Raw genomic sequence first — 27643 nt, 5'->3', positions numbered from 1 at the left:
CCAGGTTTGCTGGATCACCCAGCTTCACTGATGAAAGTGTTTCCTCTCCAGCCTTGGCGAGCTTTCATAAATCAGGCCCAATATTTTTGCAACTGGTAATTCATGCTATTTTTTCATAAAAACACTCAAAATAAGTGCAGTGAACACAAACATAATACAATCTATATGAATCATGAATTAACCTAAAGTCCTCTTACTCTGGCCTGCACTACAATACCCAAAATGTATCATGCAATTGTCATTTATGTATAAATGCATGATACATTTTGTAAGTGTAAGTGTAAATTATAAGTGCTCATCTTTGTGCATACATACACAAGACATGGTTATCTTTATGAAAACCTGAAAGTGCTGATCTGACTTTGCTTAAAATAAGAGAGCTCAGGTATGTGATTTCTCCTTGTGTACCAGCCATCCTGACAGTGAATTTTGTGTTTCTGGGCATATTGGAGGAGCAGGAGAACCCAGGAACTTTGACTAAGAGTCACGTATGGAAGGATAAGGGGCACCATTTGTAGAAATGATCAGGTGAGTGATACAACTTCCCAGTCAGGTTTACTTTAAAGCTCCCAGAGTGCAGGAAAAATTGAATGCAAGCTCACAGCTGCTGTTGCATTATTGCCATTACTACTGCAAGAGTATGCTTATACAGGAAGTGAGGCTGCAGTGTGTTTACCAGGGTATTAAGGGACCATTGCCTCTGGGAAGACATTACATGTGGTTTCTCTTAGTGGCAACCCCATAGAGAAAAAATGGTGGTGGCCATACTATTATCACTCACTTACATCTGTAAAATGTGTAGATGGTTCTTTAAGTGACCGAGAGGTTAGAAAAGTACCAGCTGCCTGGAGCAGCCCTGGATTGCTTGATCCTGAAGCAGGTCTGAACCTGCTTTTACTATTGCAATGAAAGAATATATTGAAAAATACATTAACATGTTAAAACATATGTGAGATTTTTGTAATTGGCTGTGCATTTACTTTAAAGCCATTGTGACCAATGTGCGGTCCTTTGACACCTATTGTGCAGTTCTTGTAGACAGTAGTCTGTTTTTCTTAAGCTTTGTACACACGTCAAATGTTCTTACCCGAGATAAATGGTCACGCTCGCCTTGGACAAAATTCTGACGTACAGAGGTCCCCTGACGCCTTTCTGTTTTGCCATGGTGGACTGATGAATGACCAATCAGGAATTATCTCAATGCTTTTCTATGGAGGAGAGCACAGCAGGGTGCTGCTCGCTTGTCCCCCCCCCCTCCCCCCATTGAACAGAACAGTGCTGTGTTTACACTGCTCATTAGTTCATCACAAAAGATTGTTTCCAGCAACAACCATATGACGTCTGTACTGGGCTTAAAGCAGATACAAAGTTTTAAAAAGTTTGATCAGGTAAGTCATTATTGCAGAAAGAGAAAGGCGATGTCCCTTCTGCAATGATCATTCATATCTGCCTGATCACTCCGCAGAACTGCCAAAAAAGCTGTGCAGGATTTATGTCATCCTGACCTAGCCTCTTATATCAAGAAAGTTGACCAGCATCAATTTAGTGGTATAGTTTCTCCAGCCTCACCATGTTAGTTTTATTCTCAGCCGTCCCTGATTCCACCAGCCACTTGTCAAAATCTCCCTATCCTGACCTTAGCATGTGTTCTGTATTGTCCAGGCAGGCCTGTATAAAGTTCTTGCTCTGCGCGGCATCAGAAAATGAACTCTCCAAAGAGTATGTGGCCAAGAGTATCATAATACCCACTGGTGCCTGATCTGACTTCTTTTTCACAAAACTCTCAGCCAGCAACAAATCCATTGCTGCAGCTCACTAACAACCAAGAATGCCGTCATCCAAGGCTCAGTACACATAGGGGCCACAAAAATCTCTCAACATTGTTATGAACAACTATTATCCAAGAGCCCCCTTACCTACAGAGACATGCACAAATGCCTTTCAGGTGTTTACCTTAACAATTGTGCTAATACTAATGGCTATCTGGTCTCACAACATGAAAGTCAAGATAATTAAAGGTATTGTGTTGCTAATTTTGAACTACTAGCTGACTCTGCGGGTTTGGTTGTTGTTTTAGTTTTAAGGGATTACCACACTGAGAAAAGCTTCATCATAATAATCTGTTGCACAAAAGTTCTCTGGGAAGTCATCTGTTGATGTTGCCAAGAGCCCAGTCAGCAGGAATGCATCTCTATTCCAGAAATGTTCATGAGTTTTTCTTAATGGCTAATAAAAATCTATAAAATCATTTTAGTGTTTTTTTAATCTGAAAAGGTTCCATAACAGCAGCAGTGTCTACTTTATGACAAGGGCATAGTTCCCAGCAACTTGGGGGGCATTTCATGTTTTGGATCCAATTGCTTCTGTTCAATTTTTTCATAATTATCCTTCTTTTAAATGTGACCTATGTAATGAAATGTTCTGCAAACTTTATAAAAGTGTTTGCGATATCCTATAAAAAAAAAAAACCCTTTATTGTATTTTATGCAGTTATACATAAATAAATATTTGGTATATTTGCCCTCTATTCGGATGTATTTTCACTGAGCCTAACATTTCAGTTATTTGTCAAAATTCACCTGAAGTTTGATATCTGTGACCCTGTCAACTGCCTAACAATACACGGCTTCCAGCTCCTGAGAATACAAAATAGTATCAGGTACCAAAGCCCCATGGTAAAGAAAAGAAACAACTACAAAGCTGTGTTCTTTAATACTGGTATGCACTATTTAGGAGCTGGGAGACAGTATGTAAAAGCAGATAGCTCATTAAACAGCGATGACCTCAAAATTTCAAAACCAGCTGAATATAGGTCAAAAAATGTATCAAAGTGTGCCAAATTATAATCATGTAAGAGCAAATACTCAGACTATAGTTTTGTTCTTAGTCCACTTCTGAATATTTCTACAATATGTTAATTTTGCCCATAGAAAACCTAAAAAAGTCTGTTTTTGTTATGAAACAAAAGAAATCATTAATTTTATACACAAGTTGTCACTTAGAAACAGAATAAAAGAAAAGTACCTGGCAACTTATTCGAAACCGTTTAATTAGGGGAGGTGAAAGCAAGTGAATGACCCAAACAAGCACAATATAGTTTATAGTGACCCAATACATGACATACAGTTATGGTGACTCGATACACAGTAATGCTATAGCGATCCAATGCATATAAAGTATACATATAGTGATCCAATAAACTCAGTATAGGTATAGTAAAGCAATGCACACAGAATAGGTATAGTGACCCAACTAGCGCAGTATAGGTTATAGTGACCCAACACACCACTTACAGGTATAGTAACTTAATGCACATAAAGTATAACTAAAATGACCCAATGCACACAGTATATGTTATACTGACCCAGAACACAACATACAGGTATGAAGACCCAATGCACATAAGGTAAAACTAAAAGGACCCAATGCACACAGTGACCCAACACACAACATACAGGTATGGTGACCCACAGTAATTGTCACACAGTTTTTGTATAGCAGTCCAAAGCACATGAAGTATAATTATAATGACTCAACTCACACAGTATAGGTAAAGTATTGCAATGCACACAGTAAAAAGTATAGTGATCCAATGTATATAAAGTAAAAAATATAGTGACCAAATACATACAGTACAGTTAAAGTATTGCTATTCACAAAATATAAGAATAGTGACCAAACACACAGAGCATAGCTTTAGTGATCCAATGTAACAAAAATATAAATATAGTTATCCAATGCATACAGTATTTGTATAGTGACCCAACAAATACGATATAGGTACAGTGTCTCACCACTGAAACCCACCACACACATTATAGGTACACAGGATCAACAAATAAAACACAGATGATCAGGCACTCAGTATATGTGTTTGTATCTTAAAAAAACAGTAGGTACCCAATGCCCACAGTATAGTATCCTAGTAATCACATTATAGTATCCTAGTAATGTGACCAAACACACAATATAGTATCCCAACAAACATAGTAGAGGCATATGAACTAAATACTTACAGTAAAGGTATAGAGACCCAACACAAATAGTATGGTTTATAATATCCCAACATAGACAGTAGTTAATCCAATTCTCATAGTTTAGGTATATTGTTCCAGCATTAACGGTATAGAATCCCAACAAACACAGTACTACTCCATGCTCCCAATATAGATAAAGTGACCCCACTTACAATATAGGAATAGTGACCCAGCACACACAGTATATAGTGTCCCAACACACACAGGTAATATGTGTGCATGGAAAAGGCATTTCCCAAGAATTTCACATGACCCTTTGCATCCAACTTTATATGGCGGAACATAAAACATAACAGCACAGGACATGTAATTTGTGGTCAGCACTTTGGTCTTGAAGATCAGGGGTCTTGGGTTTAATTTCCAACAACAAACTGTCTGCATGTATTCTACCTATTGTCCCTATGTTAATTGGGATTCCTCCAGATGCTCAAGTTTTCTTTTACAAACCAAAGGCATTCTAGTAGGATATTCTGTTATACCAAACATTGATCCAATACCAAGGGGCGAGCCAGGGACAATTCAGCTCTGGAGGAAAGGGCTCAATGGTTCTTGATGTCCCTCTGGATAAAAAAGAGATTCAATCTGATGTGCTGCAGCTTCTAATGCACATTGTGACTTGATGATTGTGTGCAGTGAAATGAGAATAAGTACATTCAGTACAAGAGAGGATCTGGGAAGCACTTTGAAAGACTGAATGGAAGGCTGAAGCTTAGCCCTAATTCTCTGTGGAGTTTCTGGAACATCTCAGTGTTGTATACCTGATTAAATTAATTGAGAAAATATCAATCTGTGTTAAAAAACCTTTATCCCTCACATTAAATAGTAGGACAATGATAACAGTGGGTAAGATAAAATAATAACAGGATTCCAGGTTGCAGAATAATCGTGGGAAAGGCATCCATAGTTCATCTCTTGACAGCTGTCCCTTCTTGTCTTTTCTCCCCACTCTTCTCTGTCCTTTGGACCTGATGCAGTCAGGGCTGGAAGCTTAACAACCCTGCCTCAATTAAAGACGCATAATTAGGAGATAAACGCCATCAGCCTACAAATTAATCTTGTGACTGTGGAAATGTGACAAGCGGCTGTAATGACACATTGATCTCATGGTACAATTACCTCTCGTTTTATTTGCTCAGTCTACAATTTAACATATTTGACAGTTTGTCATCTAGAGGCCAAGACTTCTGTTTACTTTGTGATCAGAAGATTTATATTCAGGAACTTATGAATGGGAATTTCTCACAATGAATAAAATGATACAATAAGTTCCCAATTTGAAAACTAAAATAGAATTCCAATCAAACAACTAAAATATCATCTTGGTCCAAAAATCTTCTCATTCTTCCTGATTATGAACAAATAGCCTAATGAAGATTGGGAAATATTTTATTAAAGTCATTTTGAAAGAGTAATATATAGCAACAACCATTCAATATATAGTTCCCAATACACTAAATTCATACAGTACAATACTTCCTAATGCAATCACCTTGTATTAGGAAGTTTGTAATGTGGGACAATGTTGGCCTATAAAAGCCGGTCTGATGTATTCCAATGTGTACATACTGCTGCCAATAAATCTACTCATCAATGTTTTTTACTCAAGATTCACAATTGTTTTTATTTTCAATTTCCCATTTTTAAATTGATTTTAAATTTAAAATTGTATAGAGTACAATAGTGGGAAACGTTGTGTGACTCCTGGGTGAAAACATTGATAAATAGACCCCTACATCTTTCATCATTATAACTTTCAGCAGCAAATAATTGTGCTTGAGAGTTTGCATGTGGTATCACAGCCCACATTTATCACACCCGAAAAACCAATATATCACACCAGAACAGAATAATAATTTACTCACCCTTAGAATGTGATTTCGTACAAAACAATTTAATTTTTATTTTGTTGGAATAGAGAAAGAACAAGGATGGGTTAGATTTTAGTACTGTCTGTGCCCCGAATTTGGCCGATATCACATCACTTACATTCCCATTGGTAACTAAACTTGGAATGGATAGTTTACTAAAATATTATAGTTTCCTTCACCTGTATCACTGTTTGTATCTGTCTGTCATTTGCAACCCCTATTTTATGTACAATGCTGTGGGAAGACATTCCCTTTAGTCTTCTGGAGTCAACTTTACACTTTTGGGTTTCCTTAATTTTCGTTTCTGAGTCAATGGCCAACAGTACACCCTATGGCACCCTATGGAAAGCAAAAAAAAAATTCTTCCCTACTCTAAAAAATGTTTGCCTTTACATTCACTATAAATTGTAATTGCCGTATTTACCCCATTGGAAGACTTCTTTTCAGTGAACAAGCTGTATTGTTTAGTGCAAGCAAAGGGTCACCATTGGTACCTGGATCGCAATACTAGAGGAACGGAATTACAAATCTTTCAGCAATTGTAAAGGTTCACAAATACTTAACTTGTGTGTGCAGCAGTCTGGTAGATTTCAATTTAAAGATGATTACAGTGATATACCGCTCTAAAGAAAGAAAAGCCTGAAGAATCCCAACACTAATTCATTTCTATAATAATATTACTTCAATAACATAAAATTATCATTTTAGTCATTGTGCTGCTCATTGTCCTAGAATAAAAATATGGCAATTGCCTCTTTTTCAGGCAAAAACTGCAAAGATTTAAAAACTACTACAGGAAGTAAATAGTTCTATGTATCAGCATTAGTGGAATACGATCGTTGGAATAGGATTACCGCAGCTAATCCCTCCTCCCGGCAAATGTCTAATGCCGCAACAGCTTCTCTCCAACTCGTCACATTTGTACCAGCCTTGCATTGCACAGCTAAAAAATTCTTACAAGCTCACTGTAAACTTATCCGCACAACCCAAAATGTGCCAGCATCATGAACTGCCGGGGGTGACGTGTGAGGCTGGTCACTCAAAAACTTCTCAGATTTCATATCTCAACAAAAGTCATTTAAATAATTTAGGAAGAGCAGCTGCATGAACAGGGGGCCTAAAATTACAGGAAGATAATGATCCCGTGTAGCACCCCAGGGGAGGTGAAAGGGCAAAGTGCATTTTTAGCTATTACAAGAATGAATACCATCAAAGATAAGTTCAGTAGACTTGTTTAAAATAGAGCTGTCACTGCACAGGACACAAAGGGACACAAACATGGGCCGGTTTTTCATGTGATTCAACCACAGTTTGATGAGTGCATGAAATTTGGGTCTTCAAAGCGAGGAAACAACTACTAGAAGCAAGATAGTTTGATCTGAGCAGACGTTGTACTGTGCAGGGAGAGGGCCAAAATGTTCTATGTATAGAATAATATTTGGGCATGTGTTCATGGCGTGATTACTGTTGCAGTGATAATATTCTACTGTTGGGTTTATAGATTAGGTTCAAGTTAAAAGGAAACCACCAGGGTAGAAACCAAGGAGCTGTTTTTGCGACTGATCCCCATTGACGGCCCCTAATCACCATTACCTACCTGTTCATGCACTGGATTTATGCAGCCACTCTCCCTACCTACTTTAGGTAAGTTGATCTTTGCATCCTCAGTGATTGGCTAGTTGATAGAGAAGGCAGGGCACAGGTGAGAAATTCAACTGGCCAGTAAGATCATCCGGGTGATAACCCTACCAATGGCACCACTGGAAACATGCTACATGGCACCCAGATTAGGAGCCACTCCGATAGGTAAAAAGTTTTAAGTATACTTGCCTTACCCCCAGTTTGCGCCCATGATGCCTAAGCATAGGTGACATCATTATCCCTCCTGAGAGGTCATAAAGAATAAAGTGTATTCCAAATTTCCCAGGAAGCACTATACTGAAGCTTCACCTTACAAGATTTAGGCAACTTGGCATTAGCTAGGATAGATGCAGTACAGAAGCTAGGGGTAAAGTAAGCAACTTTTTTTCCCAAAATTGTTTTATTTTTATGCTCGTGGTCCTATTTAGTAGAAGGGAATCAATATATATTAAGAAAACATTGCTTTTTTATGAAAGGTCAGCTAGAACAATTGCTACATATATAAGCTTTGCTCAGAGAAGACTGCTATTTCCTATACGAAACATGAACTTGACCCTCACACTCCGCATTACTAATGACCAAGGAGCCAAATTAACCTTAGGCTGACTTTAAACAAGAAAATATTATTTCACTGCACTTTGAACATCCTTAAAATTTACTTAAGGCTGAGAGCAGCATTTTTTTCAGGAACACAACCCATAAAACAAAATTTTCCCATCTGTTGTACAGGAAGAACCTAACCCTGATTTTATTGCAAAAACAGCACAAAACATATTGAACAAAATGCATTAACAAAAGAAAAAAAAAATTAAAAAGCCAAACAAATAAAAGAGACTTTTAACAGTGCTGCAGGCAAACAGCTGAATACACAATTTAAATACATACATGCAAATGTTTTATTCTTTTCATTCTCCCCCTATTCTTGGTTCTATATATTAGGATGTATAAAGAAATCTCACAGCAAACTTCCTGAAAAATATAACGATAATCTGTTTTTTAAAGATTTATTAGCAAACAAACAAAAAGTATACTTTATTGAGATATGACATTTGCTGTATGATTTTATATTAGTTAAGTAGAATATTCTGTATGGTAGAACTTATAATGCTATGAAAGTCATGTTAACAGGATCCGCAATTAACTCTTGTCCAGGTATAATTAAAATAAACATAAAGATCAATTTTAATTAAGGGTTAATATGTTTATTTTTGTATGTCTGTGATTATTCAGCACATCCCTGAAATATATATACATTTTTTGGGGAATTCTGTGCAGCAGGAATTGGAATTAAGATAAGTACTAACTATATATATTATTATTATCTTTATTATTGTTATTATTAATAATAATATTAATAATAATAATAAACAGTATTAATATAACATATTACGCAGCGCTGTACATTAAATAGGGGTTGCAAATGTCAGACAATGACACAGGAGGAGGAGAAAACCCATCATACAATAGGAGGGGGCTATGATGAGCAGTGAGGGACTTAAGAGACAGATGAAGACCGGTAGGCAAGTATGAAAAGATTGGTTTTGAGTTATCCTAAATGAGCAGAAAATAGGAGCAAGCTGAATAGGGTATGGAAGACCATCCAGAGATTCTATAATGGTACAATATATGTTATACATGGCTTCCTTATACTGTGCGAATGGTCGATGTACATTAGGTCCCAATAAATGTCACTTCTTAATAATTGCCTCAATACTATAGCAGTTTTTTATTTGAACACTTGGACTGATTATGTGATTTTAGCATGGGGACCCTCAAATTTGGGAAGTTGGTAATGAAGTAGTAGAAATTATGTGCAAGTTGTATACCTATGACAGCATCCAGGACTGTGCAAAAAAGCTTGCAAATTCCTCGATTAAATTGGAATTGGAAACCTTAACACCTTACCTCAATAACTCAAATTTAAACATAATTTTATTTTTTGTAAAAAGGAAGCTATAAATCCTCCTTTAAAGAAGTACTGAAAATCACAGGGATGCATGTAAGTCAGCTTGTCAATAACTTATATATTCTATAGTTGACTTTTGCAGGAAATGTGTGAAAGTCAGCATGTCTACCACTGTGTAGGTGGCTGGGTGATTACGCTTTCAAAACATGACATTTGTTAAATAAAAGTACAAAGACGACCACAATGAAATGACGGTGAGTCACGGGCAGCATCCAGATGGCGAGCTGTGTAGGTGGAATGTTTTGTTATGACCAAGACAGAGGGACTAGACTATCAGCAGTTAAGGGGGACCTACCACATGCTCCACCCGATATGTACGGCCATTTTGTCCATTGGGGTCTGTTCTTAAATGTCAACCCTCCCATTACCTACTGATACCTATCCTCACCATGTCCCCACCACTCCCTTCATCAGTTGGAACCATGAGTCTAAACATCACACCAGCACCCTGTTAGTCTGTGTTGGGGCTTACACAGTGCTTAAGGCTTTCTTTCCTCCCCAGATTACACTGATACGCTCTGCCTTGAGCACTGCATTCTGGGGGTAAGGAAAAATGTCACATACTCCCCTATTTCCCAAAATCACTAGTTATTTCCTAGGACTCTGCATACCAGCTGAGCATTTGGGGTGTTTGGCAAACATAAGGGTTGGTTTGGGTGAATGGCTGTCAAGGGAACCTCACTTTTCCCTAAATGAGAAGAACTCCCTTTACAACGTGCTTGCAAAATACAATATATTATATCTGATGCACCTGAAATGTGCTTAGGTAACTTAATTTGGTCTTTAGAGGATAATTTATTTTTTAGGGCATAACTCCATAAAAATTGGACAGTTCCAATGGGCCCACCACATTAGGCCCATGTAGTGGCCACTACTAGACCCCCACTACTAGGTCCCTGAACATTATTCCAATGATATTGGCAATACCATTATAGTTCCAGACACAAGGCAAGCGCCTAAGTTGTGTGTGGATGACAGGTCTACTTGCAACATCTGATCGTATTTAATGCCACAGTCCAGTTCACTTTTATGCTTGCATTATTAAAGGAGTAGTACAGGAGGCCTGTTCAAATTCAGCAGAACCTCTTAGGAGTTAAATTGGCAGGAGATGATAAATATGACAGTGTGTCATAGACAGACATTACAGAACAGGTGAAAAAGACAAACGTCTTATGTAAGCAGGTTATACAAGGGATCATCACAGCTCAAAGTCTTTGTGGTTTGATAATGATGGATCACTGTACTCTGCCTGTGCATGCTTGTCTGCTGCCGGATGAGACGATACTCTATAAAGTTGCGGTGGATACAATGGCAAAGAGTGCAGACTCTGCAAGCCCAGGGAATGGCCCAAGTCATATCAAAGCTAATTCGCAGCTAGTAAAATATTTTATTGGCTGTTTTAATCAGACCTGTCATCCACAGCCAAGATCATGATATGCCTCAATGCAAAAGTGGCATATGAATGTCTTCTATAAAATTGTAAGATTAGTAACGGAAGGCTATATTTGACTTTAAATATATATATGTACTGGGCCTGATTTATTATAGCTCTCCAAGACTGGAGAGCATAGACTATCGTGGGAAAACCTGGGGGATACAGCAAACCTTAGATTGATCTAGTCCAGGATTGAAAACATTAGCCAACTAATAGCAAATTGTTTTTAAAAAATCCATTCAAGGTTCTCCCATGATAGTCTGCCCTCACCAGTTTTGGAGGTTGTATTAAATCAGGCCCACTGGATGGAATCGGTTTAGGTTTTGTTTAGGACTATTGTGGAATCTAATTGTTTCACTATTTGTATTTTTTAGGCAAGTAGTACCTGATATGAACCTCATGCATATCTGCATTGGCGAATCTTCAAACTACAACAGCTCAGCCAAAAGTGGAAAGTACTGTGATCTGCTGCAGCCACGTGCCAAAAAAATGGGTCCTAACCTCTTGCTTGCACTTGAATGGGAGAGTTTGAGATCACAGTTGAGCGTGTGGCAGACAACTATGACCACCACACGACTCAAAAAGGCTGGGAACAGGCAGTGTAGGGAAGTCTAACATGAATATTTATAGTTTCACCATTGGAGGAACAGTCTCTCTTGGAAACAGATTCCTCTATCCCTCTTTCCTTCTAAATGGTTACTCTTGGGCTGATGAATATAAATGGTACATAAACATAAAAAAAACTTTTTGTGTCCTATATATATATGTATAAAGGATAAATAGTAGTTGTCAGTTTGTCCAACCCTTTTTACTTATTCATGGTCCATATAATGGATTAAGAGCCCTGTAGTGTCCTTTGTCTTTAAATTTGATGCTAGAAAGGTATGAATATTGTACAAACAAAAGTCGTCCTGCCCATTCCCTTCTAACATGACAGGTGAGCTCAGGTTTTTCTAATGCAAATTGTGCCAATTCCTGGGAGGAGAGGCACATTCTGCTAAACAATGACGGGTGTTGCCCCAACCTTATCAGAATATCAAAGCTATTATTAAACATCAGGAGTTGGCTGATGTCAGTCCAAGCATAGCTGGGAGGAGGTATACAAAAGTAATTAGGGGGTGGTAATATCTCACTATAGATCAGTTTGCCCCAACACATACAAATGTGAAAATAGCCACACACCTCAAGACATTAACTGCCTCTGTTTAAGAGCTGTAAATAGTGCAAAACAAATCTTTACAAAGACTAGTATAATGAAAAATTTTGCCTACGTCAGTCAATTGGATCTCATTGTTACAGAGAAGGGAACAAAATGAAAGCATATTTCTTGCTCACACTACTTTTCATGTTGAATTATTGGGTGTGTTACCCATGAAAATGCTTTGCAGTGCCATTCTTTCTGAATGTCACACCAGCACACATGCACTAGACCTGTGTTACAATGAGTATTTCCAGACTCAAATAAATGGACCACGCACGAAAGCTCAGAATGCAATGCACAAGTCTGCAGCCAAGCAAGCAGATATGAGCCGGGCATAAAAACGAAGAAAACTCTAAAAAAAGGCAGACAAAAGGCAAAAAACTAATCACCAAATCTCCTGAGAAAGAAGCAGAGTGCCTTTGATCACAGTTATACAGCTAAAGGCAGAGGACTACCTAGGTATTCTCACTTTTAAGAAAGTGCACTGCTAATTTTTGGGAGGAAATACAGACAAAAGGTAAATTCCTTGCTCTCCTGGGTTGTCACCATGTTACAGGCACTTGTGGTGGAGACTAAGTGGCCCAACCAACAGTGGAAAACAAAGCACTTTTTTTGGCAAGCCTTATATTGTTCAGTTAGAATATAAATTGAATATAAAGCTGAAAAAACTAGAAAGGTTTCAGAAGAATGGCCTTTGTATGTGTATGTGTATTCTGTCAAAAAGCCTTTTTTGTGCAGTGTGGTGTACACAACTGGCATCTGTAAGATGTTTTCCAGAGTTATCATCATCAGTGGCCCATCAAGGAGCTAAGAAAGAAGGCAGCATATGTGGAAGAAGGAAAGAAGAAGATTCAGCACCATAAAATACATGATGACAATATTAACTGTAAATCCCTACCCCCAGCAAAACAATCTACTTAAATTCTCTATTCCTATTTTCCCAGACCTGATTTTTATTAGTCTCAGGCAGTCTTCTTTTAATGACAAGCAACACAGGAATGTTATCTTGTGCCCTTTGAGTAACCTGACAATAAAAATCATTTGGTTTGATAAACAGGCACAGGTATTGACCCCACACATATTTAAATGGTTTCCTAGATAGGGTGAAATATGTCATTAGATAAACTCAGGTAATCACTACCTGAGTGTCTATTGTCCAACAACTCACCTCTCACACTCTACACAAAGGATGTAAATCCCCTACCTAAGTGTGTGTGTGATAGAGGCCTTGCCATTAGTCTTTATTATCATAAGAAAGACTGGTTATCTGGAGACTGAATTAACTGTGACAAGTTAGCAAACCTTCTACTCCCCCATTATTGTGATTGTGTACTTTGTCTATTCAGGGCACAATAACACATCTACTCTACTAGAGTGGGGAGGTTAGGAGTGCACAATTATCATCTAATACCTTTTTCACCATCCTATTCACCCACCAAAGCTGGAGAAAATAGAGATACATATGATTCTTCTGCTTTCCTCCCTTCAATAAAGAACTGGGTAACTGACCAGCAATCCCCAAGCTTGGTTGTTCTGTGGAGACTTTGACCCAATAGGCCTGATTGAATAAAGCTCACCAAGACTGGAGAAGATAGGCTATCATGACAGAACCTGAGTGACCCAGCAAACCTAAATTAGATTTCATAAAAATCTATTCCAGGCTTATATCCATTCCAGGTTTGTTGGATCATCCAGCTTCTCCTATTATAGTCTATGCTCTCCAGTCTTGGCGAGCTTTATTTAATTAGGTCCAATGGAAGCTGGCCCTGGGAGCTCCCCAGGCTGACATAGGCTCATCCAAAATGATCAGGCCCTAAAAGGGAAATGTATACCATTATGAAAATAGTTTTTTCACAACCTAATTGCAACTACAGGCACATGAAAAAAAAAGTTTGTGCATATAAGTATGTATTATATGAACAAATTATTCAAAAGTGATATTTCACTGGGATCCAGCAAAGAACCTTTGGCATAGTTCATATCTTTCTTCCATTTCTGGCAGTTTCCTCAATGGAAACTAAATGGAACATCCAACATGAAGATTTAGGGCTATTGTAATGGCTGCTGTAGGTGTTCCATCCTGAGAACACCACAATGAGGACAATACTGAACAAATTTAAGTGTTTTGTATGAATAATGAATAAGGGCAGCATGGTGGCTCAGAGGTATGTGCAATTATATGCACTGAAGTTAAATGTGGTAAATTGTAAATAATAAGGGTAGCACAATGGCTCAGAGGTTAGCTCTGTGGCCTTTGCAGCACTAGGTGCCAGGTTCGAATCTAAGCTAGGACACTATCTGCATGGAGTTTGCACATTCCCCCTGTGTTTGTGTGGGTTTCCCCCGGGTACTCCGGTTTCCTCCTACATCCCCAAAACATGCAGCTAGGTTAATTGGCTTCCGCAAAATTCACCTTAGGCTGTATTAATGACATATGACTATGGTAGGCACATTAGAGTGTGAGCTCCTTTGAGGGAAAGCTAGTGACATGACTCTAGACTTTGTACAGCACTGTGTAATATGATGGTGCTACATAAATACTGTATAATAATAAAAAATTTCAGATTACAAGAGAAAACAAATGTGGTGATACAGCAGCAACCATGCACCCTTCATTTAACATTTTTTTATCCTGAATATCTGACATTCAAGTTGATATCTGGCCAAGGAATGAAAGGAAATCCTTCTTTTTAAGATATAGATAACAAATATTTATCTATACTAAGTACTTTTAGTATACCTACTAAGTATTTTTACTGCACTAAAAAAGGTATTTTATTGCTGCTGTTGGCTGAGGAGATACTAGTTCTATGCCTTCTATTCTATCTAAAACTATATAAAAAAAAGTTTTTCCTGGAGTTGTTTTAGGTTACAGGAAAAGGGTGATTATTACTTATACTGTATGGCTCACGATGAATCATTCTCTAGATCAAGACCTAACAGCTCCAAAATACATGGATTTTGTATTACTTTCTTTCAGTGTGAGAAAATAGTCAAAGACCAAAGTCAGTCTTAAGCTATGTACACACTTCCAATTATTATCGTTGGAAAACGAACGACGAACGATCCTGCACGATATCTACGAACGATCGTATAGCACCGATCCTGCACATAGAGATAACGACACGATCGTTCGTAGATATTGTACACACAATAGATACGATCGTTTGAACGATAGAGGAACTATGTGCACGACAGGAAAGTGAACGAACGTTCGTTCATTACGCATGCTCAGCCCATGGACGATCAACGAATGACCGTACACACGAACGATGTTCAACGATCGTCGTCCAATCCGATCCACCGGTCCGGTCGTTCGTTTCCAACGAGTTTCCTCGTTCGTCGGCGTCGTTGGTTACTTTTTTACGAACTATTTTTTTGCCCAATCGATCGTCGTTCGATTGGAACAATAAAAATTGGAAGTGTGTACGCACCTTTATGGTGGGTGACACTGAATCAGATTTGGCAAATAGGAGATTATTGGATATTCAAAAGCAAGAACATACTTTGCATCCAAGAATTTCATAAACATTTAAAACATCAACTTGATAACTGAACTTTATCTGGTTGTCACATACAATATTATCTTTTTTTTTTTTTTTAAATATTCTTCTCGTTTATTATCAGGATCACAGAAGCAGAACAAAAAAATTTCCTTCCCATTAAAGCAATACGTGTAAATGTCACCAGCCATCACAGAATGCCTCAGAGCAGTGACACTGTTTAACAGCTGTACCCGCTACTCCACCATAACATCCACACATGTCACTGAATTTCATTTACTGAGATGTTTTTGGGCCCACGGGTCAGCATAGGTCACTAAAGAAGAATGAAAGCAAAGGCCTGTTTTTGTGACTCCACGTCATGTGCCTGTCATGGTGGGAGATGGGTTCGGAGACAAGGTGAGATAATCATACAAGTCGTCCAACCTGAACACATTCAGCATACAAAAGACAAGCAGAATAGACCACCAGCACAACTCTTCACACAACAAAAGATTGACGTCCAGAAGGACCTACAGGTCTCAGGATTCATACCAGGAAACATTATAATGTTCTAATACCCCTATCAACAACAAAATGCCTCTATTACTTGGGAAGTTCAAACTTATTATCCACTTTCCTTTACTGGTCATCCTGGAAGTGCAAGACATTTGACACAAAGCTGAAGCATTTCAGTTATCAATGTAAAGTTATTTAAACCACCATCATCCACTGCAACTTCAGAAGAAATATGAAGAAATGCTCCCACAGCTTTTAACACATGGGTTTAGGAGCAAAAATATGTGGGCAGTATAGAAAAGCTAAGATTTTATGCTTGTTAATAGAACTGGTGAGTAGAAATCCTCCACTGGTTACACCAGTTTGGGGAAAGGTTCACAAGTCAACTATGAGATGAATGTGATTTACGTTAAGACAATCTATTCACATTAACAGGCCACTAATACATTAGAATGGAGAGGAACTATTTTAGATGTAGAACATTGAAGAGAATTACTTTGGATTGTGGTGTGCTGCAATACATGTGCTGCCATAGTTCTAAATAGCACTCCAAGGGCTTAGGGCCCATCAACCTCTTTTCGGTGCATTAATGCACAAGCATTAACATGAGCTCTAATCCAATCTTAAGTTTGTTCGTTTTCTAGTTTATTATTATCTTATTTTTATAACCACAACTAATACATAGGGCCTGTACATGACATATCTGCTTAAATACCAAGATTAAGGCCCCCGCTCAATCAAGCTCACAATCAAAAAGGTGGTGACGTGTAGTATACAATATAAACAGGTTATATCAATTTTATTTCCAATTTTATATTATTATTATTACAAAGTATTTGTATAGCGCTAACATATTACGCAGCGCTTTACAAAGTCTATAGTTATGTCATCAGCTGTCCCTACCATAGTCATATGTCATTAACACAGTCTAAGGTCAATTTTAGGGGAAGCCAATGAACCTGACTGCATGTTTTTGGAATGTGGGAGGAAACCCACAAAAACATAGCAAGAACCTGCAAACTCATTGGTCCTGAGAAGGGTGTTGAACCTGAAACTAGGCAGGCACCATTCAATAAAAGGTCAATCACCCAAAACTCGAATAACCTCCAGCAACCTCCAAAGGAACCTTTGGGTTCCAAAGAACCCTGGTTGAGAGCGACTGGTCTAGTTCCTGCCCAAATAAAAGCCGCCAGATTTAAGCCCAACTGACTGATCTCATCTGCACTTTTAATATTATTATTATTAATAAACAGGATTTATATAGCGCCAACATATTACGCAGCCCTGTACATTAAATAGGGATTGCAAATGACAGACTAATACAGACAGTGATACAGGAGGAGAGAACCCTGCCTCATCATTTAACCATTTATTCGGCTGGGGAAGTACAGTGTTGATAAGTCCCACATGCACCTGTGTGGTCATCACAGATTTTTCACTGGCAGTGAGATAACATAGGGGTGGGGCGGTATACATACATACAGCACAAAACAGATTATTTCCTTGGAATGCATTTTAAGTTCGCACAGACATGAAATAATCAGTAATGTCTGTGTGTCTTGCAACACCCTCTGTCACTTAAAACCCGATTAGCCAGAATTAATTTTCCCAGCAGAATCTTTATCCTTATCTCTACATTATATAAACATGCCCTCTCTGGTGATACAAGTATAGACATTTATAGAGCTCTCATTAAAGGAAAACCACGCCGCAGTCCATTGATCCTCAGTGTGTGGCTACACCAGGGGCCACAAAGTCATGCTTTAGGAAAGATCCATGTAGTGTAAGCTATGTACACACATCAGAGCACTGTCAATGGAAACAATCTTTCATGATCGTTTCCGATGACAGATCAATGAACAAATGCTGTACACATGGCTCCATTCTGTACTATGGACAGGGGAGGCTGCAGGTCCATTGGTGACCTGCCATTGGTATAGCTATCCAGGTGGACTGCACTTATTAAAGCAAGTCATATATGTTCTGACTTACCTGACTGCCTAATATCAACCATCACATATTCCAATCAATGCACAACAGATTCTTTATTAATAATTCTTTGTAACCAATCAATATGCAAATTAATCATTATATTCTCCCTCAATCAATCTCTAAATTATTGAATGTTAGTGTACCTGCACATGTGTCAAAATTCAATCAGAAACATATCAAAAGGTCTCAAACACCAATCAGATACATGCACGGTTATTGAAAATTTTCGAAATTGGATAGAGTTTTTTGTATTTTACATTTGATATCAATCACTTTTAGCTGATCAAATTGAAAAATAATTGATTTAGTATTGATCTGATAAAACAGTCAAATATATGGTATTGATTAAAGGGTAATTTGTTCCAACGGGTTTATAAACATAAATTCCACTTTTGTAATAAAATCCAGAGAAGATTTATCATTCCTACAGGCTGTTTTGCAATTAAACATGATTGATAATCATCTTTTGTTCCTCAGCCAACATGATTTTTTGTAATTGTCAAAAAATTCAAATTTTACTTTGCAATCAAGTCAACATTGAGAGTGGTGGGGGATTTTTTGGTGCACCGTGCACCCCTTGAAATGTCATGACCTGTGTGACTGATGCACTGCTTGAGGTAACAATCAAACCGGAAGTTAAATTTACACCCCAATAAATCCAGAATAATTGCAAATTTTACTACACTCATGTCTGCCATGTTTTTTCCATTCAATATACTGTTCCAAACTTTTTACTTTTTTGCACCCTCCCCTCCAAAAAAGCCTATAAAGGTTTAACTTCTTGTCTATGGACATAACACAACATTCTGACATGAACTGATGAACAGGCAATCAATTGTTGTGTTACATTTTTATTTTAACATTTTCCTGATTTATTAAAGCTCTCCAAGGCTGGTGAAGATACATTTACATCAGTGAAGCTGAGTGATTCAGAAAACCTAGAATGGTTCTCTTCCAGGATTGAAAACATTTGCTAACAAATAGAAAATTTCTTAAAAAATAAATTTCGGGTTTACTGGATCACCCAGATTCACTGATGAAAATGTATCTTCCCCAGCCTTGGAGAGCTTTATTAAATCAGATCCAGTGTTTGGGGTCTATTTAAAAAGCCTTGAATCTGAAATTCACTGAAACATTCCCTGGTGGAGAATCAAATACTGCCATTAAAACACAAAGACCTGGAGAATTCAAGAGATTCAAGAGACACCTTTGGGTTCTTCATTACAATTAGCATTAACTAATACAAAACTCATAATGCATACAAGAAATATAGAGAAAGCATTGGTATTTATATCATTGTAGCAGTTATATGGCAAGAGACAGTGGGTGTCATTATATCACTTTCATTGTAGGTATTCTAAGAATCTTAGCACAGTATTTGTTCATCTCTTCATATATCACACACCTTCATTTTAGAATTCCCCTAGGAGAAAGTAGCATTTTCACTGGCTGTGTCTTTAACAGTAAAAGTATTGATTCACCCAATATATTTTTGTATTATATAAGGCTAGTGGTGCTCGGAACTTTTAAAAAACCAACTTCAATTTGAATCAATTTGAAGTTAGATCAGACAAGAAATAAACTGGATTTGGAAATTCTAAGTCAACATTTTTTTATTGAACCTGTCAACGACAAGTATGGACCCACCTAATGTATCTGGAGGTCAGACAATGGCAGGTATATTCATCCAATGTCTGTAAATGACTGGTAAAGTAATGTCAGATCAAAACTCAGATTGCTTAAATTCTGATCCAAGGATGAAATAGTTCCGTTCCGAGTCAGAATCGACTCCAATTGGATCTGACCGACACTTATAAAGACCATGACATCTGAAGTTTAATCTGTTTATATTCATCCTCCCTGGATCATCATTTTCTTATCAATGTACTAATAAAATTACTAAATAAAACCTTTTCAGTACATACCCTTTCATTACATTTTCATTACATACCGGGTCTCTGATCCAAAAAGATCATCACCAAGTCTGTACAATGCAGCAGACGCCCCATCCCCCATGGATCTCCCCTTTTTGTGTGCTACTTACCCCTCCTCTTAGATTGTAAGCTCTTCTGGGCAGGGTCCTCTCCTTCACCTGTGTCATTGTTTGTACCTGTCTCTCATTTCCTACCCCTATTTATTATACAGCGCTGCGTAAAATGTTGTTGCTATATATTACCTGTTTATTAATTTTATTATTATTAATAATAATAATAATAATAGTTGGTGGAAATGGTCGGCAGAGTTCTGCAAATAGCTTTCTATAAAGAGGGAGCTGTGTGATGCCTACATATGATGCTCATGAGTCCCCATGATTGAAGAATCTGAAATCCAATAATAAAAGAGGTGGGCTAGGGCTAGATGATGACAGATATGAGGTGGGCTGTATCCGCCTTGCTGCAGTTTTTATTGCACAATGTGAGAAGATCACAGTGTGCAGTGAAATCAAACTAAGCGTGTTCAGTACAGAAAAGGAACTGGTACAACTGTGAAAGACTGAGGGTAGGCCTGGAGTTCAGCTTTAGGATCACTGTACTTTTCACAACCTAATTCATAGATAAACATCAATAAATCAACATAACAAAAGTGCATGTATAAGCCCGTTGTGGAATTAAAAATTCCAGCCAATATATTTACCTTTTATGTCTTTTTCCTGAACAACATAATTTACAGCTGCTGGTCACATTGCTTTCTGACATTTTGGCTAAATGGTACGGGAGGTGGAAGGTGCTGAGACACCTGGGACATCTGCGAGGGATTGTACACTTGTGTGATGAGCGCGGCTTTGCTCCTTTAAGCTCTTTAGCTAAGATCATAATTATCTTATTTCTTTTCTGTGGGGAACTGTAATTCAAAATATGGCGTGAAGGATTAATCTGTGTAATCAGTTATTTTAAAGATCTGACATAAAGGATTTACTCCATCAGAAGGTGCAGGGTTGTGACTGCACAAAGTGCAGAATCCTGAACAACCAATAGGAATTGATCTTTATTGGACTGACTGTTCTAATTGGTTGATTCCTACACTTTGCACTGCCATTCTTACATTTTAACCTGCAATTAGAGAATGCAGACAATGTAATTGCTGACTTAGAGTTCTGCTAGAGATCAGGGTAGTATACTAATACTTTTTATATTTATATATTTGCATATATTTATATTATGCATTAAAATAAAACCATTTTTGCTTGATCATATCAGTAACAGAAAGCCTTGTTTATCCTTAAAATGGGCTCTTTTTTTATGCTAAGCCTATAGCAGAAGAATAAAAATCCAGCTGCCCAATATTGAGCGTGACATGGTTAAAGCAAACCTGTGTATCCATGACCAAGCAACATGCATTGGTTTAATGTCCCCGATTACGTATAGAATATACTAACGAAATTAACTCTATGGGGTCTAGTTTTAAAGCAGTGAACACGACATTCACTGAAACATTCCTTGGTGGAGAATCTTTCAGGTCGTTGTTTTTCAATGGCAACATTCGGCTATCCACCAAGGAATGTTTCAGTGAATGTCAGATTCGCTGGTTTATAAATAGACCCCTAAGGCTCCAGTGATTCATACAAATGCTTTAAGTGCAGACATTTTTTTAACTGTTTCAGCACTACTTATGGCTTGCCTGATGCTGCCTGTCCTGTACAGATAATGTAGCCGCCCTCCGTGGCACACATGTCATTGTCAAGACCAGAGCTCATTATAAAGCTAGAGGTCTATGCCATGAAAATTCAGCAAGCCCTTTTAGTTTGCAGGGACCAGAGTAAACCACCAGCTTGTTTTACATACATAACTAAAAAACATAGTGGCATTACCATTACAATATACACTGGTGGTTGTAGCTTAGGGTTTGGTGACACTTTAAGCTGAACGTTTATTGTATTTCCCAAACTAATTTAATGTACAGCGCTGCGTAATATGTTGGCGCTATATAAATCCTGTTTATTAATAATAATAATAATAATAATAATAACTAATTATTTTAAATTTACTAGATATTCATTCTTGTCAATCAAGATATCCTTACACAGTCCTGTACTGTCTGGGGACCAAATCATCTCTATGTATCCTTCATCAGCTCAGCCGCAAATATTCCTACAGGGTCCCATAACATCCATTCTATCTTAACATGCTAGCAATCTGATGTCATGCTTTGCAAAGGGAATTACACTTCTTTTATGTATCTGATGGAAAATATGTTAAATAACCATTACAAAGATGTATCTGTCAGGACAGCGATGGCTTTCTATATGACTTTCAATAACTAGCTCGATTTGTGGACCTTTATTGGCTCCATTCACTAGTTTAGTAAATATCATACAATGAGTTCATTAAACCCAGCTCTAGCCAGGGGATAATAGGGAGCATGACCACAAACAGGGATTTCTGTTCTTCCCTATGTTACCAAAATCAAAGAAAAAGTTTTGTTGGAGTTGAGCATTTTAAATATAAAAGAAAGAAAAAAAAGGGGGCTTGTTCCCATTACAGGTGTGCAAGGCGTTTTGCAAATGCAATGCAATGTACATTGCTATACATTGCATTCAGCAGCTCATTTATTTGAATAGGCTGCCCAACACATCACACACAAACGTAGTGTGTGCTGTATATTTCAAAATGCAACACACAGTGTGCTGCGTTAATAAGGTGCATTTGGGGTGCCATTACCAAGGATTGGCAACCCATGCACCAATTCATGTGCTGTGCATTGCCATGCATTGAAGTATTACACACCCAATAATGCAATGCTCTTGTGATAACAAGCCCCAAGGGTTAAAGTGAACAGTGTGACCGCAATAAAAGCTGTGCAGGGAGGGTTGGAATTTCAGTGTATGTTAGGCTGTAGGCTTACCATAAAGTTTGACAAGGTACAGCAAGCAAGGTGGAGATGCTATCTTAGGTGTCTTATACATTGTTATGTGTCTATCATGTTTGTAAGACAACAGCTGAGAATCTTTGGATCAATAAGAAAAAATATATTATTAAAAAAGGACAATTTAAAAATTGAACATAAAAAGTCACCAGGCTAAATGGTCAACTTTACTGAAGATTTTAACACGAATATTTAATATTGAAGAAAAAGTAAAATTCCCCTTTGGTCCGTCATTGCCAGCCAGTGTGAGTGACAATTATGGTCTGTCATTATGGTGACATATAGAAGATGTTAGAAATCCTCTCTGTATATAAGAAAGGACAGTATGATGCAAAGTCAAAAAAAGGAAATAGGTAGAAGCAAAGCATTCCCGTAAGTGTATGCAAAACCAACAACAAAGATTTTATATATATACCGTACATATATTTGTAGATTACCAATCTTTTTTTTTCTAATTTTAGAATTTAATTACCTTTCCTAGGGTGACAACACATTTAATGTACTGTATCTGTGAAGCAGCAGTGTTGTCACCCTAGGACAAGAAGTTCATTGTTAGCGTTTCCATAAACTTTCACTCTATGGTTCTCTTTAGCTCTTCTGCTCCATGGAGGGGGGGAGATAAGCAGTAGGCACCCTGCCTATTTCTCCCCCTGAATATCCCCTCAAAATAAACAGATTTTGCCCAGGGTGGTCAAGAATGTTTCAGTTGACAAATATCTAACATGTCTATAAAGCTTTAAGCTAGCCATATACTAGGTGATATTTACAATCAGTTAGATGTTCAACAAAAAAATCAACCTGAGCAAAAATTCAGGAAAACTATAACAAGTACATGAAAGTTACTTGTACAAGACATTTTGTTTTTCGCGATTTGGTCAACCATGGTACTAAAATCCAAATGACTGTGTCACAATAAATATTTCCGTTAGATATAATGGTAATATTTAGATATAAAGGATATAATAATGATTTGTAATACAGATGGGATATTGAAGAAATAAATACTTGTGATCGATAGGAGGAATTTGAATTATTTGTAACTGCAATCACGTCAATTAAAAATACGATTAACAGAGAGTTGCATAGTGTACAACTGACTTTACTATGGGTGCCAATCTAAGTGGGGTATATTGATGATACAAGGTGCCCATTCCAACAATCATGCAGGTTTATTCCATAAAACCATACAAAAAGCAACAGCGACAATGATGGAGAAAGAACCAAAACAGCTAGGATTGAGCTATGTATGATATTATTACAGGTTATTTATTATCATTTACATTATTTATTAAACCCAAATCTATGCGGGTATAAATATTTACAATAGACTACACTATAAAACACAACATGATGCAACTAATGTTGCCAACATAACAAATACAATTTGTATATATTAAAACAAACACAAAATTGCAAAGTGTGCTAATCCTGATGGATCTGACCCTTTATATGACCTACCATGCATACAGTATGCATATTGCATATGCATATTGCATATGCATATTTATATATGCATATAAATGCATCATTGTGCTGCATAACATCTATCTGTCCTCAACCCCCTACTCCAAAACTACCCAGACCCTTGGTGATTTTCCTGCAACACAACCAATTCTTCGAAATTGCATCTGCATGTTTAACACTTATTCTCCTTAGAAAAAAGTTAGAATTTACCTAAACTAAGATTTTCCCAAAAGCTGGAATATTTCTCTGTATGATGATTATGAGTGGTGCATTTTGCCTTCTAGGGCAGCCGAGTGGCTTATTCATTTATCTCAGAAAACTCTTGAAACTCTTTTTACACATCAAGTAATTGTACAGCAATTACTTATAGCACTCTCTTCAAAGTTCTTGTTACATAATTTCAAAAATATGCCAGAAAAACAAACACGGCCTTACTCAATACAGAGCTTAAATTCTTAAAGCGCCAGTCTACCCTGATTTAATGTTAAGGTTATAGTTGTAGACTAATGTGCTGAGTCAGCACCTCGGTTCTTGTATATCAATGATACTTCAACAGCATTGGCATAACTATTCTCATTGGGAATAAGGTCCCATCCAGCTTTAAGTGTTTCAGAACCCTATGTTGCATTTGCTACAATGAAAAATACATAAAAATAGAAAGGAGCTCGGGAAGACCTCCTATTGGGTGCAGGACCCAAAGCTCAACCATAAATATATTATCAATGAATTCCTGAGAACTATATAGGGAACCGTCACGAGGTTGAACACTCCAATATTTAAAAAAAAAAAAAAAAAAGACCCCAGAGCTCAACTATAAAGATTTAATCAATGAATTCCTGAGAGCTGTATAAGGAATTGTCACATGGTTTACCTCTCCAATATCTCCAAAAAACCCACAGCAACCAATCAGAATCCAACATTGGCCAATCAAACAACAGCAGTATTAGTTCTAATTAGCTGCTATGAATTATTACACTTGTGAATTTAAAATCTTTATTGATGTAAGTCAACTTTTTGTTGAGAAAGGCTGATAGATTGTCAGCTTCTTGTTGAGTAATGCCGAAAGCCTGTCATGGTTAATTCTTGTGTCTGAGTTATAGACTGTCATCATTTTGATGAGAATGGAAAATAGACTGCCATCCAGTAGGGATCACTTACAAATGACACAAGGAAAATAATAAGCCGTACCAAAACCAACGATATGACAACACAGAAACCAAACATTCATAACAATGTTTCAAACCGCACAATCAAATAATAACAATAACCAAACAGATCAATGGCACAACATTCTACCTCCATGTCCCAATAGATTGCTGCAGGCCATTGTTTTATAATTATTCTGTATGGTTCTCTGTATTTAGTGCGCACTTATTTTTTTAACCCGGAACCTCTACCAAATGAATAAGTATGTGAAACTAGATGCTCAAAAAGTTGCAATCACAAATATTTCCAGTTTGTTGTCATTGTTTTTTTTATCAGAGACAAATTCTCGATCTGTGTCTGATGACATGGCTGCAGGCGATCAGTCGGATCAGAAGTCTGTAGATTTATAAAAAGTGTGCGGATGGGATTTTACAATAGGCCCAGCAATAAAAAGGGATACTAAAAAAAGATACAAAATCTGTACAAAGATACAAAAGTGATCTATAGATAAAGCAATCCACAATGACCAGGATTTACAATGTAACAAGAATAACTTGACTTCCCCTGCTGCCCACAAAAGAGTCCTTTATGCCATTGATGGCCTTCACCGGAGGATAAAAATACACACGTAAAAAGCAAGCAGCCTTAATTACGTCATGAAATATACAAATCAATGTCCTGTTTCTGGCTGCTACATCGAAAGGTCAAACACTACATTGATCATGTGACCCCTTCTAGAATCCTCACCTGCTGCTCCCCTGCCTGAAACTTTGTATAAACTTTTTTTTTCTTCTAGTGAAGTTTTGCACAGTTCAGTCTCTCCTATTCTCCTAAATCCAACCTTGAAGATTTGAACTATTTTTGGCAAGTTAGGTTCCCGGTTTGGATTAGTTTATACGCAGTCACTAGTTGAGTTTAACCCCTTTTTACTCACCCTGGTAATCCATGGCTTGTTGTGCTACAGTAACCAGCAGCTGGTGTATTGTGTGTATTGTGGGAGCTCAGCAGCCTGCCTGGGAGCTGGACACACTGAATACATTATGATACAGCAAGACAGTGCCTGGTTCTGCTGCTCCAAGCAGCCAATCGCCTCCCACTGGGTGTGGATAGGGAGGAAAATGTCAGCTGGGATTGGATGATGGGGAATGCTAGTCTGCCCATCCCTGTGTGATCTGCTGGGGGGGGAGGAGATCAATTTCATGTTCAACTACAGGACATCAACTCCTGGAAAGAACACACAACCAGGGCGGACACACCGCCATCTATCTAATGATCACCCCCTCCAATTCACCTCTATCTATCTATCTATCTATCTATCTATCTATCTATCTATCTATCTATCTATTATTATTATTATTATTATTATTATACAGTATTTATGAAGCGCCATCATATTACGCAGCGCTGTACAAAGTCCACAGTCATGTGACTATCTGTCCCTCAAAGGAGCTCACAATCTAATGTCCCTACCATAGTTATATGTTAAGGTCTTTATGTATGTTATTGTTTATGCATATTAATGTTTAGTACAGTCTATAGTCAATCTATCTATCTATATATCTATCTATCTATCTATCTATCTATCTATCTATCTATTGATCTATCATCAATTATTCTATGTTTCCATATATTTATCTATTGTAGATCTATCTGTCTTCTAAAAAGCTTTATTTATTATATACTAATATACCATTGGTCTATCTATTTCTCCACACCCATCATCTATCACTAATTACTTTCTCCTTCTATCTTCATCAATCTATCTATTTTTCTCTATCTATCATCAAACTGTTCTCTATACATTTATCTTATTCTCTATATCTATCTTCTATCGATCTATGACTGAATTATCTATTTCTCTATAGTTATTTATCATTTATCTATTTTCCATCAATCTATCTTCTATTGTTCTATCATTGATCTATTTCTCTATATACATTTATTATCGATCAATCTATCTTTTGTCAATCTATCATCAATCCATCTCTATCTATCTGTCTATCTATCTATCTATCTATCTATCTATCTA

At 37.4% G+C, this 27643-nt stretch overlaps 1 protein-coding gene across 1 annotated transcript in view; it reads right to left on the bottom strand.

The window, feature by feature from the left end:
* Window positions 1-26637, bottom strand: part of LYPD6 (LY6/PLAUR domain containing 6) — a 40444-nt gene extending 13807 nt beyond the window's left edge. Inside the window, exon 1 of the mRNA XM_072418142.1 lies at window positions 26549-26637. The gene's annotated coding sequence lies outside the window, so the exon portion shown is untranslated. The remainder of the gene's footprint in view (window positions 1-26548) is intronic.
* Window positions 26638-27643: the final 1006 nt, after the last annotated feature.

This window comes from Pyxicephalus adspersus, chromosome 7 (assembly GCF_032062135.1).
Source record: "Pyxicephalus adspersus chromosome 7, UCB_Pads_2.0, whole genome shotgun sequence".
NCBI classification, from domain to species: Eukaryota; Metazoa; Chordata; class Amphibia; order Anura; family Pyxicephalidae; genus Pyxicephalus; species Pyxicephalus adspersus.
Note: the sequence above shows the minus strand (reverse complement) of the source record. Positions and strands in the feature narration are given on the sequence as shown.